This window comes from Lingula anatina, chromosome 5 (assembly GCF_051362555.1).
Source record: "Lingula anatina isolate TDL-2025a chromosome 5, LinAna3.0, whole genome shotgun sequence".
In the NCBI taxonomy this organism is placed as follows: domain Eukaryota; kingdom Metazoa; phylum Brachiopoda; class Lingulata; order Lingulida; family Lingulidae; genus Lingula; species Lingula anatina.
Genome location: NC_141771.1, coordinates 10,792,849 through 10,808,404, shown reverse-complemented (window position 1 = coordinate 10,808,404; position 15,556 = coordinate 10,792,849). Strand labels below are relative to the sequence as shown.

The following is a 15,556-nucleotide window of genomic DNA, read 5'->3' as shown; positions in this document are numbered from 1 at the left end:
CCAATGTGTTAATTAAGGTAGCATTAAAATAGGTAGATATGTACAGACATGTCCTCAGACTTACATGTCACCATGTGACCCTAAAGAAACAAACCTAGGAGATTCTACAGTTACACAGTATTTCATCATCAGACCACAACATGATAAAAGTATTGACAAAAAATATTGAATGCTGTTTAAAGACATGAGAGGTATCATTGCAGCCCCCCACTATGCCATATTTCTCTCTGTGAGCTTTGAGTTGGCAGACAGCACAATAAGGGTTGTGCTGGATTACAGGTGTGTTATCCAGGGGGATGGGGGTGGGGATGACATTTCTGCTTGGTACAAAGCAGTTAAACTAGCTGTTTTTTCTTTGGAAGGTACGTGTAGGAGAGGGGGGGGGGGGTAGGGGAAGCAGTCAAATTAAGTCAAATTTCTGATTGCTGAAATTACATGAAAGAGCAAAAGTTTTCTCATTGAAACTAATTTGAAAATTAAATAAGAAAATTGGACTGTTTTTTTTTCATAGGAGGGGGACATTCAGATATCCAATTGCTAAAATAAGTTGTGAGTTTCTCCTAAAATTATTTGCTATCTACAAAATGGGCCAGATCATACAAAGTCTGATGGTACAGATAGAAAGGGTTGCTATCAGGTGTTTCTTTCATAAAGTTGGGCATAAAACAGGCTTTGTTCAAACCTGTCTTTTACCTCTTCAGGTTTAATGAATGGAGGCAGCTTGTAAGGCAACAAGGAGAAACAACACAAATTTATCATTCCAAATAAATGTGTCTCACGGATGACAGTTGAACTCTTTGCATATCGTGTGACAAATGTGATATTTCTTGTGGAGGCACAAAAAAGAGCAAGGAAGATCTGCATGACATGCTAAATATGAAGACATGATGTGAAATGGAGAGCACTGGTAATTTTTCTTTGTCCTTTAATAATTTATAATTAAAATATTATTTATCTATTTTAGATTTCCATCTGTTGAAATGAAAAAGAAATGAAATACTTGTTCAAAACCTGCATTTTCTTGCTGAGTAGAATTACTTAGTCGAGTTTTCCTTCTCTCGATCAGCTTAGGATACAATGGACCATAGGCAGTATATACATGTATAGAATGCAACTGAGAATAGTTGAAGCACAGTAGAGGCAGAACAGTTAATACTAGAAAAAAGGAGTCCCAGAAAATTTGTCAGCTAAATTTTTTTCTTCTGCAAATATCCTGTATTTGTCCCTTTAAGGACAGGTAATAGTGAACACAGTACAGGTAAAGGAAATATAATACAATCTTGTTGCTGTGACATGAGTCTGAGAATCCTCAGTGCTCCAGGGACAGGTCTTTAGATAGGTGGATGACACAGGGAATCAACCCGCTAGTTAATGTCAGCATAAACACTGAGCCAGGTGTGAATCTAATAATGATCAAGTATTCTACCGGTATGCTGTAAAGTTAAAATATTGCCTGGTAAAATAAGATGAAAACTGCTGACTGTCATTGTAATGCAGAAATTGGCAGTGAAATTACAAAACAATAAGACATGAAATTGTGTAAAAAATGTTCCATGATACAGGGTAAAATTTCTTCAAGAAGACAAAAAGGTAAGTAGCAGTAATATAATACTCTATAGCTATGATCAATCACTCGGTGATCTTAATAAAAGCGTAATAATTTATGGATGATTTCCAAAATGTGGTGACTTTAAAGCACCCAGCACGTAACACAGAGACACAATGCTGCGTGACTACTGTTAGCATGTCATCCTTGTTACGGCAGCTTGTATAACAGGGACATCTCTAGATTCCAACACATACAAGTGTATGTTTATACTAGACTGAAATAGTTTTGGGGTCTCTGGGATGGATTCCAAATTTTTTAGTTAAAAATAGGCAATTGTAATTGAGTTGTTTGATGCATGTTATGTTGATCATGGGACCTTATATATGACTTTTTTCTTGAGGATTTTTTTCAAACTGTGGGCTTAACAGAGCTGAAATTGTTGACATATGTCCTACGCTATGGAACAACCCATCTTAACCTCTTGGAAATGCACCCATAAATTGGAATTCTATCCCCACTCTAGTGTGGTTGTAATATGGTGCAAAAACACGGAAAGTCTTGTTTGTACCTGAACCATTTGTCAAATACATACCTTCATTTAAGACAAACCTTTCTAACTCCCTGTCTCTTCAGCTTTGATGTTGTAGATACTGTACAGTTGATGTACTATTATGTCAGTAATTTGGAAATTTGGAAATATTTTAGGTGCTGTGAAAAGATGGATTTTCATGGCAAATAATGTATTTTATCCTGGACTTTACGAGAAAGCTGTAGGATCACGAATGTGTTTGTGTCAGTCTGAAAAGACAAACATGATAACTGAATTTCCAGTAGTTATTGAAAATAGATTACTTTGTAGCTTTCCTACTGGTACGATAATGTAGCAAAAAATGCCATTAAGTGAATCAGGCGAATAAAAATCCCATTCTGAGCCCTGGTTAAGTACCTACTATTAGAGTACGTAATTGCAAAGAGAGTCTTAATCTCTTAAAGAACAACAGCAATTGCCCTCCCTCAGGTAGATCAGATGATGTGATAAATGGCTGGCAGAAGACCACACCTGAGGTATCTACGCTGTCTCCTGATTGTTGGTGTCCAGGTTACTGTGATGCTGTGTGTGTGATGACACGCACCTCCATGAATGACAAGCATGAACACATTTACAGGTGTGCCAGGAGTCTTATCTGTATGCATACCTGTATGTCAGCTGAGCTTCAGTGTAGTAGTACAGCACACACACACACACACACGTGCATGCACACACACACACTAGTAGACACAAGCACGCACCCACATATATAGACACACAATAAACCAATATACTGTGACAAGACATGTACAGTGTTAATGTCAGGTCTTGGATACTTAAATGAGGGAAATGATATTTTTTCTTTCTTATTTTCTCACCCGTCCTCTCCCCCTACTCCCACCACCATAGACATTTTTAGAGAAAATTATTGTGCAGTTTAAGCTGTAATGTATTATGGGCTAAAGCCACAAATTTGTTTTTGAAAAGCCCCACATGTGGGTCCTCTCCTTTATCCCCTTATAACATGTTATAGAACCTTGCTCTCTGTTATGTATTCATAACTCCATGCTTGGAAATGTATCCACCACTTCAGTGTCCTCTAGAACCTGTAGATTCCATTTACCTTAGAAATGAATACTTCAGAAAGGAGGACATCGTGTAAAGGCTGAATGGAAGGGCACCAGAGAAGAATGGCTGCCTCTCCACTTGCCTGTTGACAAATTACAATCTCTTGCTGTGCGGGGAATTAAGGCGTGTGAAATGTAATATGGTGGGAGTGAGAAGAACAAGATGAGCAGTCAGTTGTAGGGTTCTATTCTGCAGGTCATGTCTGTACACAGTTTGGTTTGATACCTTACACCTACTTGTTCTAGCATGAAAGTTTTTTTTTTTTTGAAAAAAATTACTAGAATTAATTGCAACAGACACAGACTGTCAAAAATGAAAAGAAACAAATCAACATGATTACACACATACATGTAAAAATAACACATATACTGATGTAAGTTACTAATATCTTAGATCCATTACATATTAAGGGTTCACATGTACATGTTTATCAGTATTCAAACTGGTATCTTTACTCTTGGATCCCACAAAAATGCAGCGTGCATCAATACCAACAGAAACATGTTGCATGTTTTGGCTTACTTGATAACTTGTTAAGTATCAGTTGGCCTGTAAGCCAAAATCTCACAATCATATGTACATAGGTTGTAAAGACAACTTTGTTCAACATGCAGCTTTAGACAAAACTTAAGAAATATCTGCTGTTGCAGAAACAAACTTTCCGTCCAGTTTGGTAGACTGTATCACTCACTGCTCCCTCTCATGATACACTTTGTGCAGGTTCATAGGTGGAAAATCATGGACAAATATTATCAAATATCAAAAGCCAGGTCAGGAGATTTCACAAAACAAGTCAATTCATGTGGCCACAAAACCCGCGTGCCGGGCTCGCAGCGAGGGTGTTAGGTCACACAAAGAGGATGATGTGGTTTTAAGAAACCAGAGAGGGCGTGGTAGGCGGCGCTTTTGGCAAACGATACAACTTCATTTTGATCTCATTATACCACGTTACAGGGGTGGAACAAAAACGTGGTTCTAGGCCTGGTAGTTTATCGTATTTCAAAGGTTTTTGTTGTGAAGGTTCAATATTTAACATTGTTTGCTTTTAGATCTTTTCAGGGTGTTTGCATTGAGCCACTGCAAGTCCTTTGTTGTGAGGAATTTTATGTATTTATGTTAAAGTTCACTCCAGTTTAAGTTGCTTAGTGTAATTTAAGGAAGTATTGATGAAAAAATGTGGAAGGTTTATAATTTTAATTTTGGCAGATTGAATCAATTATAGAAATGCAGAAGATAGCCCAAGGGTTTTTTTAATGGCTGATACTCAGTTAATATTTCATGGAGAAAAAGTGACTTTCAGGAAACATGATGTGTGAATTCTAAAGTTATAATCATATTCAAAAGTAGACAGATCTTGTGTCAAAGTCTTTGCTATTGTGTATCACACGGTGACACATTTTCACATGATAAATGGTGCGAAAATGAAAAAATAATTGGAAACCAGGTGCTAATGCTCTCATCATTAAAGTGAACGGAGTATAGAAATATTGAGATGAATACCTTCAGGATTATCTATTACGATTACAGCCGTGTACGTTTGTTACAACGCATAAAAGGCATAGAACAAAAAGATTCAAAACAATCATTTTCATTGTCTTTCATTTGGTATCATGTGAAGGCTTCAATACCTGCGAGAGATTTTGAAAGAAAAACAAAAACAAAAAATGTTGTAAAGATGTTTAGTGTATCGATTTTAATTCCCCGTGCTGTTTGATACAAGATACGCAGACGCTCACTTCCCATCTGGATAACGACTGATAAAAACATGAATAACAAAAAAAAAAAAAAAAAAAAAAAGACCAGGTGTGAATTGTTAATTTGAAAAAAATATGTCAATGCATCACTTTAAAAAGATGAAATATTTCTGAAGACACTGTGTTCAGAATAAATGTGAGGAAATTATGTGGAATGATAGATAATTAAATTGCTTGTCTCTGAATTAGATTAAGGATTTAAGTTACACATCCCCAAAGTGCTGAAAATGTATTTAGAGAAAGTAATCAATTTCTGCTGCTAGGAGGAAATTAATTTCAAAATTTATCATCTTCAGAATTGTTAGAATTAATTAAAGTGCTGGTCAGAATAAAATCATGAAAAACATCATGGGAATGATAAGATGAAAGAAGACTCGAAGGATTTCTGCCTCAGTGAAGCAATTCTTTGAGAAGAAAGGTCAAGTGATTTATTTTTACCCTTGTCCTCTATTATTAGATAGTCCTACTAGTAGGTGTTGTAAGGGGGTCAATTGTTGGTCAGTTTGTCAGGAAATGAATAACTTGACCGAAAGTTGTATAGAAAGAAAAAAAAGGAAAAAAATAAGAGTGATTTTTCTACCCAAAATACCCTGCAGCATCCACCTTATTCATATGCATATATTTCATTTTGTCATTTTGATTCCCTTTGTATTCAAGAGTTACTTTACTGAAAAAAGGAACCATGCAGCCCCTGGATTGTTTACAAATTTCTGTCCCTGCGTGATTCTACACTCACCTGTACAGTACAAGCTTTTAAATGGCGTAACATTGCACCGCAGCATTGTGCCAACAGAACACACGATATTCTATTACCCAACTGGACCCATTAGTCAACAAAGGCACTTAGTGAATCAAACCAAATTGGCCATTTTCTTCCATTTTCTAGTCCTGTGACAGATTCAATTTGTCTCCTCTGTATTGTTGATGAAATCAGTCAAGAATTCCAATTATAATGGGATTTTGTTGTCGAAGGAGAGAAAAGAACAACTGTGAAGATTGGGTCTGAGAAGGCGTGTAACAAGGGTGATCAGGTGCAAAATTTGGAGTGTAAGAATGGGAAAGGGGAGAGGAGGCATTGTCATTTAGCCTGCTTTTTTTCTTCTTTTTTTTTTTACAGTTCACAGATTTATTTTTGAAGGACTGATTGAGTTGGTTTACACCTGAGTGAATAGTTTTGCACGTCAGTTGTCAATGCTACATGTGTTTGTTTGTTTCTGACCTTTACCTTTGGCATCTTTCTTTTCATCTCTCTAATTTTTATGACTTAAAAAATATTTGAGGAATTTCGTTAGTTTACCTGTGGGCCTGCTTGTATTTTATTAAACAGGTTATGTCACTACATAATGTTCCATCTAGGTTAGAATTCAATATTTAAATAAATCAAAGATACACTGTACATGCAATTTTGAAAAAGAGGAACTATGATTTATTATTTCATTGCCCCAACTAGGATTTGTTCAAACAAATTTACTTTTTCATTTGCCAAACTACCAGTGGGATTTGATCAAATATTCCTAAGGCTGAGCTTAAATTTAATTTGGTAGGATAAGGATTTTTGCTCTAGCAAATTCTTTTCTTCCTCTTTCCTTCTGTCCATCATACATTGAAGACATTTATTGTCACGGTCTCCAGTCTTAAAAAACCTCCCTTCACCTTCCCCACAGATAAACTTCACCTCCATGAAAAGCTTGCAGGTGTCCATAACACATAAATAACCATCATACAACATCACATTTGGAGTTATTAGACAGAATATCAGTGGTATAATGTGAGTAATGTTGTCATATAGAATGCAGTGGTAATTCATTGATGACAGGTAGCATTAGATAGTTCTATACCTGCATGACTCTTTGTGAATAAAAATGATTTACTAACTGACAGGTGGTGTGAATTTTGTGGTCAGCTGTATTCATTGCTGGCAGGAAATGTTTCTCCTTTTAAAGTGTCATTTTACTATAATTGTTTATACATAAAGATGGACGAGGTTTAAAGTTGATTTATGTTTACTAAAAAATGTCTGGTTTTTCTAAGAGAAAGTATTGTAGGACTTACGACTTTCTGTTGAATTCAGGGAAATATTTTTTGATGGTCAGTTTGTGGATAATTTTACTGTTCTTCTACATGCTTTTTGCTGTATATTTTCCTTGTTTCAGGAGATGATTATGTTATCAACACATATATGTATCCATATTATAATCTTTCCTGGAAATGTCACAAAATTCAAACAAAAAATAATTCAGTCCAAGTTCCAAAAATAAAATTTTGCCAGTAACCCCTCAAATTTGGATCTGAAAATTCTGCATTGTGAGTTGCAATTTTTTGTGAACAGCTAAAAGAATACATCATGGAATGGAAAAATTATTGAAAAAAAAAGTGGTGTTTGAAATTTATGAATTATTGCCAAGCATATGACAGGTACTATCTACGGCTAGTGCAACCCTCGCTGTCATCTCCCCCCATCTCCGTACTTTGCGGGAAGCATGTTCTATTCCGCAGGGCATGTAATTATCCGTTTAAGATTTGACAGGTATGTCTTTGTCGAGGCACAGGGCCAAATTTTACTGCGATTAAACGTCCTTTGATCTCTTTTCAGAATTTGTACTCATAGCCAGGGGGCGGTAATAATGGAGGACATATAATTGGATCACAGAGGTTTGGAAAGTGGATAGAAAAGAATTGAAAAATTGAAGAGCCAAGCAGGCGGTGAGCAATTTGTTTGACTACATGCACAACTGATCTCAAAACAGCACATCACGTGGAGAAAGAAAGTGGATTGAAATTATTCATATATCTGGCAACAGCTACACCAGCATTTGGCTGCAAGTGCTGCATGCATGCATAACATACTGTACCTGATCCAGAGAGTGCATGTTTAGACAGACATATTTGATGGAAGCACAAAGGCAGAAAAGCTAGGATACTTAAGCTTTAAAAAATTCAAGTCAGCTACTTTCAGTTTATCAAGTGCAACAGCAGGCAATACAAACTGACTGTGGAAGCACATATATGCATGTGAGTAGCAGTGTGACTAGAGTACCTTTCAACACAATACATGCAAGAACGGATCCAATACAACAACTGTGCACATTTCAATGTTGAACAACATGAACCTGGTGTCTTTGAGCATGACACGTGAAGGCACATGTAGTATTTGGCCACTGTGCGTGACGGCGTGACATTTCATCTCGATTCACAAAGAGAGGTGACCCCTACTTAGTGATTGACACTTTGGGGGTGGCTGATTTTTGTGGTCAGTCCCTTTTACAACAACAGTGGTCAAGGGGAATTTCTCACATTTCTTTCAAGTAGCCAAGACATTCTTTAATTTGTAGCCTATATATCTGACTGGTTGACAATCCTCCAACCTTGCAAAGAAAGCAGTCAAGGAGTTTAGCCAGTACTTATGACCCCTGAGCAGCCATATCACCTCCAGTAGGCAGTGGTCAAGGGGTATTTCAAGGTAGGACAAGTGGACAGCCCTCAGGCCTTGTATAATTATTCTTAAAGTACAGGTTAAGGAGGGATAACTGACCACTCCAGTGGCCAAAGCCGCGTTGTCATCAAGACACTGGACGTAGCAACTGGAGACAAACTTTAGGGAAGGCCGTCCATCACTGACCACTGGACTTACAGGTGTAATTAATTATCACCTGTTTTATGCACTATTTATCAGATACCTGTATGTTAGGAGCTGCCCATTAACACTGGCCATATCTTGACCAACAGGGGTGGACTGGTGCTGGACAATTCTGATCTAAAGGACACTGATGTCACATGAGAATTTTTTTAGCAGAGTTTGTAAAAATATAAAAAGTTGGAATTATCAGTGTGCCTGGAATGGATATCAAAAACATTTCCTGTGGCCAGGTATTGAAAAAATATCTTCTTGTAATTGAAAGAGGATAAGAGAAATCATATTTGTACAATACTGATTTAAGTATAAAACATTATACTTTTAACTGAGGACTTAAACATTGATACTATCCAGTGAGGAGAGCAAGGTAAACCCTGTCATTCACATCATACTGTACTACAAGGCTGAGTTTCTGTGCCAGCTATGCTTACAAATTGAAGGGAGAAGGAATTAAAGCAGCTGTTAGTCACTGCCTGAAAATACTTGTACAAGGAAATACAGGTGAGTTAATTGAACTGAGAATTATAATGTTTAGTTTTATCAGCTAAGAAGTGAATATGTAAGAAAGCCAGCCCTTTTATTTTCTTTTTTTTTTTTATTGTGAATTTAATCTAAGGTTAAGTTGGTAAGGAACCACAAGGAGCCCAGAGATACAGACCCAGGGAGAAAGATTTGCAACAAGTTCCTTTGTGCCAGACCCATAAATTGTTTAAATGTTGGCAGGTTTAAGGGTTGGGTAATTTAATCTTTGGCTTTATTAGTACTTTGAAATGTTATTTTTACTAGTAATTGGTTAAAAAGAAAACTTGTAGAGCATTTTATGATTCCACTCTCCCTAAAACTGTGCTGTTTTTAACCTAATACTATACTGTAAAATAATCCAATTATTGTCATGAAATGGAGACCATTTTGCTGGGTGAGTGGTCATCCTCCTCGCCTACCTTATATACCCCTCCCCCTTTCTCCTGGTCATCATCCACCATTTAAATGGTTATTTATATAGGATAGAAACCTCCATCCCCGGTGGCCATATTATAATTGAATGTTTCACTTTCCCCTTAGACGCTCTGAAAGGGGGCATTACATGGGGTATCTACCTTGAATAGAGTTAGTTAAAATTACCTGAGCAAATGGAAAAAGATACAGATCTCCTGAGTGGGGTTGGAATAATAGGTTCCAGGCTCTAGATGGTGTGGTGCACCTGTACAAGATCATGGGTTTGAGTTGTTATAGCAAATGGGATGTACTTCTTGTTTATTTTATCTTATGAGTTGTGGTTTTGTTGTTTGTTTTACTCTTCTTTTCTCCACCCCTCCCCCCTCCACCTCCCCTATGTGCCCTGTATGATTTAAAAGCTACACATAAAGTAAGTGTTATACTGTATTTTTGTATCTTTAGATTCCTGTTTCAATACATGTAGTGCAGAGAGCTAGCAAATGTTACCGAGCATTTTTTAGAGCTCAATAAATATAATTATGAAATCTAATACAATGTAATCTATAAAGACATTCTTACAGATATTGCCTGCATCTGTCCTTGCCATCTGCTCTTCTTAATTGGTACAGTAATAAAGACCATGTTAGCATCATATCACATAAGGGGATTAAATGAAATACCACAGATTCTCTTTGATCTTTTCACTGAGATTATTTCTCAGAGTAAATCTTCAAACATCTGTAGAAACAATAAACATATTTTTGCTTGTCTCTTACTTAATTTTTGACGGTTGCTTTTTGAAGTAAATGACTATTAGCATTACGCAATGTACTAATTTTACTGAATTCTGTCGTAGTCAATAATATGTTGCCATTAAACTTGAACAAAAAATATCAGAAAGAGAGAGAGAGGGAAGGAGGAAAAAAGTGAGAGGTGGTGATACATAATACTGCCCATGCTAAATTGCAAACTAAATCTTGTGCAATTTATTATTTTTTCCATTTGAAAATTTTGGTGGAAAGTGGAAAAATTGGGCCAAATGAAGGAGCACCTACCAACAGGAAATTATATATATTTTTTATTTGCATTATCATTTAATTGTAGTCACTACTCAAAAGATAACACTAGTTTAAGGATATCATGTTTCCTGTGCAATGAACAGTCTAGATTTGCATATCTTAAATACATCTTAATAGGACTGAAAGATATCTCTAAAAGAGGCAGGTGCAAGACAGAAAGACCTCATATCTACATTAGCATGTTTATAATCTACTGATTGAGCTTCCTTAATATCAAGGGCTAACTGCAGATTAATTAGATATTTGAGAGATTAAGGGTGCTGTCCAAGTTTTATGCTGTTGAACAAATAAGGATGTTTGACAGGGATTTAAAGACTATTAAAATGCAATTGTTAGAGTTCTTATCTTTTGGGAATTTTTAAAGAAAATTACCATGCATAACACCTGAGAACACCTTTGAAATAGAAACTCACAATCAGTGAATTCAGAGAAATGATTGAGTTTTATCAGTCATTCATTTTTGTTAACATGTATGAGAATGGAACTGTGATTTTTACATAAATATAACAGTGAAATTATTAATCTCTTTCTTCAAGTGAGAGAGGGAGGAAAAAAGAAAAATTATTCCCTATCTTACCAGTGTTTCACCTTTGTTTTGTATATATCTTACCTGGCTGGAGGAGGATGGGGGGGGGGGGGGGGCTTCCCCAATTCGTTACATAACCAGGTAACCTCACCTCAGACTTAATACCAAACCCTTTGATCTCGCCTCTCACCCATCTGGACCGACATGGAAATCTCTGTCTCTATCTGAATACATTTCCTTTAAGCCATTTGTATGTATTGATGGGGTCCCGTGATACAGCACCATGCCTGCTGTTCATTTAATTCCAGGCAGACTTCATCCAGGTACCACACCTTTGTGAAAGGAGTCTAATTAGTCCTTAATTATTTGTCTGGCCAGTGGGCTGGCTAGTTGTCACTGGGAGACAGGGGGGTGTTGTAACTAGTATTATTGTTGACGAGAGATGACGATGATATGATTAGAGGAAGACCAGACTTCAAGGGAGACAGCACCTCAGAGAAAGCTGTGTAAAGTGGTTTTGTGTCATTCACACTGGTGTTAGTGTAGGGGACAAATAGGTGGTATTCACACACCTGTACATATACTTATAGGGACAGTTGAACTAGAGATCTAGCAGCCAACTAGGAGGACGGTGAGTTATAATACTAGCTTGGATTAAGTTTAAAAAGCCACAAAATTACTGCTATCGTTGAAGTGTTTTGTGTCATTCACACTGGTGTTAGTGTAGGGGAGATAAAGTTGGTATTCAGACAGCAGTACCTGTACATTTTGGGACCAGGCGAACTCTGGAACTAGAGAACTATAGCAGCCAAACTAGGGGAAGGTGAGTTATAATACTAAGTACCCATATCAGCTTGGATTAAGTTTAAAAAGCCACAAAATTACTGCTATCGTACATCTAGATCAGGCTTAGAAAACACCACTTGCTGCTTAAGTTGCTACTCCCATAGATGTTTCAAGGCCACTTGTCTTGTTATGATTTTGGTCCTTTACTTAAGCCCTTTGAGGAGATTGTCTTAAAAGTGATACAACTGCTGATAAAAGTGCAGATTGTTCATAAAATGCTCTTAGATCAATATCGCAAAGTTGACAACATGGTTGGCTATCCAACTTTATTAGTCTTGACTAAACAACTAAGTCTTAAACCACGAAACCATGAAGTAGAATATAGGTGAGAGTTTCATTATGGCTAATGGGGAACCATAGGGACACAGGTGTCTTGTCATCAGTGGACAGGGTCTCTCTCTCTCTCTCAGCCAAGGCCTGTTTCTTAAGTTTCTGTGGAAATCTAAGGAATTCTCTTAGGAAACCAACACTGGTGAGAATGGGTTTGTGATAAAATCACATTGGGGTCAAGTTGGAACAGATATTAGGTTCAGTCTTGTAGTCACTGAGGTCTAACGATACTTGGAGGGTAACAACTGAAGGCAGTTGCTGGGGGACATTGCCAGGAGGTTAGTTACAATGTAATAACATGGTTTTGAGAGGAGGGGGGTGACCATGCATTACCTCCAATACTATATTGTGTTAATCGGTGTCGGGTGCTAATTTTATACTATAGATGTGGTGCTTTAAGTCTGGTGGCCACTAGTCATCATTTTGTGTGGAAATTGAACATTTTTTGTCTTAAGATGTGTAGAAAGCAGTGTATTTAAAGTCTGTAAGCTACTAACAATATTTAATTTTTGGAGATAATCCTCATAATACTTTGCCCAAAAATACTCTGTATGAAAATACAGTAAGTTATCATATGAAATTTGCTAGTCTCCCACATTTTGAATTACATCTGACTACTGAGGTCATTGAGGTCACCCTAGGGTGCACAATAACATGCTGTGACCCCCCTCCCCACCTTGGTAATAATTAGATATCACCTTAATCAAAGGGCCAGGTAACTACCTGAGATTACAATCATCAAAATGAATGGGATGACAAACTTTCTCAGACAACAATGATGTTAGAGAAAGACAGAATAAATGCCTAATTTATTCCTCTGTGCTCCCCCCCCCCAATCTTTACCTCATCTGGATGGAGCCTGGGAACTAGTATTCCTGGGTATCTTTGGAAGTCAGGGTGTAGGCTATAGAGACCTGAGAGACACCTGGGTGGCAAGATGTGTTAACTGGAGGTGTCTGCTAGTTATCTGGTCCACATCTTAATAGAAAGCACCTCTCTGTTTGGTGGAGTCTTGTTTTCGGCTTATTCTGTTTAACTAGGTGCCAGTCTTAAAAACTGCTTAGAGATAAAAAGGCAGACTTGGAGAACTGATAGTTATCCACTGCAAATCTTGATAGTGTGGTATGTGATCTGGTGGAATATTGGAAGTCTATTTTTTTTTTTTTGGCTCAGATATAGAGCCGAGGAACCAATTTTAAAAACTGTAAATAATTCCCGAAAGTATAAAAAGCAGGCTGCTACAACTAGAGACTGATAGGGAGTTCTAGGATTGCATGGTAAGAAATGTGTGCTTTTTACTGCAGCTACATGTAGAAGCCAATTTCACTTTTTTTGGTATGGCAGACTTGCAAACAACACAGTAGAGAGAAAGAAGCAAATAAGATAGAGTGTGCATTTCCAGGATCCTGTTCTTGAAACTTGGTGCTAATATTTAGAGCACAGTTTAATGGGGAAGCAGGAAAATGTTCGCTATAGTCTACAGACCTTGATGAATAATACGGTATACCATGTTTGATAGCATCAGTTTTTCAGCTAGAAGAAAATATTTGATATGCCTTTAGCTGAAGGAGATGCATAATCCTACATGCAATGAAGGCTCTGTAGTCTAGTCTTGGACTTTTAGAAGATATATTTTTGTAGACTGCACTGTGGAAGTCTATCCTTCAGAACATTGAAGTCTATTGTTTTCTGCGCTTTGAAGCTGTGAGGTACAAGGTAGGCAGTAAAATGGAATAGGTGGTTTACTATGTAAATCTGTGCATGTTTATACCATAGCCTGCTTGTCAGAGAGAGAGAGAGAGAGAGAGAGAGAGAGAGAGAGAGAGAGAGGTATAGGAAATGGTAGGAGAGAGAGAGAGAGAGAGAGAGAGAGGGAGTTATAAGAGGGAGTTCTCAATAAAAAGATTGAAAATACAGAAATGATTTACCAGAAAATTAGGGTTAGTCACAGTTTACTGATCAAGATATGAAATGTAATCTGTCATCACACACATTATTACATGCCTCTGGTTTGGTATTATGTATGCGTGAAACCTTACTCTGTTTGTTATCTTCCACGAGTCACAATAAACTATGTTCAAAAAGTCATGCTTGTGAGTGAAATCTGGACAGCTGTGCATGCAAAGCAACCATTAAAAAGGACACTTTTGTTGTAGATGTCAGAAGTGATTAGAAAATAGGACAGTTGAAAATTTTAGCAGTGTATTTTGATAATTGTAGTTTGTGGTTCTTTCTCATTGTCACAATGTGGAGGGTTATTAGAGGATGTTTGGCATTCTTTGGGGTTGGGAGTTCAGACATTGCAAGTTTTCTACATTGAATGTTTTTATTAATTCTCTCTCTCTTTCTCTCTCTCTCTCTCTCTCTCTCTCTCTCTCTGTTAAGATTAAGACGGCCTCGTCTTATTTGGAGTATCTGTGAACCATGCACGTCAGTTATCACAATGGTAGAAGTTTAAACTGTCAGTGACACATTATTGTTTAGAAATTTGTCATTGTTCACAGTGACACATACAATAGGGGCTCCTTCATAGCTTATTTTTCTGAATCTTTCTTCCTTTTCTTTTGCTGAGATGTTGTTTTGTATTATTTCTTACCCTCTCAGCAGGTGGTGTTACTTTTCTAAACAGACAAAATGACTTGTTTTGATACAAATTGTAAAATGTTGAATTTTACAGACATTCTTTGGCAGTGTTTATAACTATAGCACTTACTTGTATTTAAAAAACTAAAACTAAAATATACATTTTAAGGTACAGCAGGATTTTTTTTTTCAAAATAAACCAAATGAATTGTTTTGACATGTTGCATTTGTCAATTGTTTCCTTTCCAACAAGCTCAGTCATCATGTTGAAGGCTGCAGACACAACATCAGTTACAGGGTGACAGGGGTGTGTAGATTGTCAACTGAGACTGGGGCAGTTGGAGGGTGACAGGGGCAGGGGGGGGGGGTTGTGCAGACTGTGGGTAATTGTTCAAACTGGATTTTCAGGGTGGGATTCAGTTTTCCTTTGCTCTGTGTATACAGGGAAGCGAATCAAATCTTTAACCTGAAATTTCGAATTTGAGAAATCTGGAATTTTTAGATGATAGTGTGAACAGGGTATAAGGCCAGTTTCCAGTAGTAGAGATGGGTTGACGTAGCTTAGACCGGTCCATGACAGTATGCTATGTGATTACGTTTAGCTCACCGTACTGCAGGTGTCTTACTACAGTTACATTGGTGGGAGGAACAATCGAGAGACT

General features: G+C 37.2%; 1 protein-coding gene across 10 annotated transcripts in view; it reads left to right on the top strand.

Annotated features, from left to right (window-relative positions):
• Window positions 1–15,556, top strand: part of LOC106165241 (ly6/PLAUR domain-containing protein 6B) — a 41,417-nt gene that overhangs the window by 12,342 nt on the left and 13,519 nt on the right. For 3 of the 10 annotated variants that reach the window (XM_087013026.1, XM_013543373.2, XM_013543371.2), the window contains one exon: window positions 7,554–9,095. The gene's annotated coding sequence lies outside the window, so the exon portion shown is untranslated. Of the gene's footprint in view, window positions 1–1,470; window positions 1,591–7,553; window positions 9,096–11,531; window positions 11,767–11,787; window positions 11,959–12,570; window positions 12,590–13,223; window positions 13,589–15,556 lie in introns of those variants that run through there. The other 7 variants (XM_087013028.1, XM_087013025.1, XM_013543381.2 and 4 more) reach the window with 5 other exon arrangements.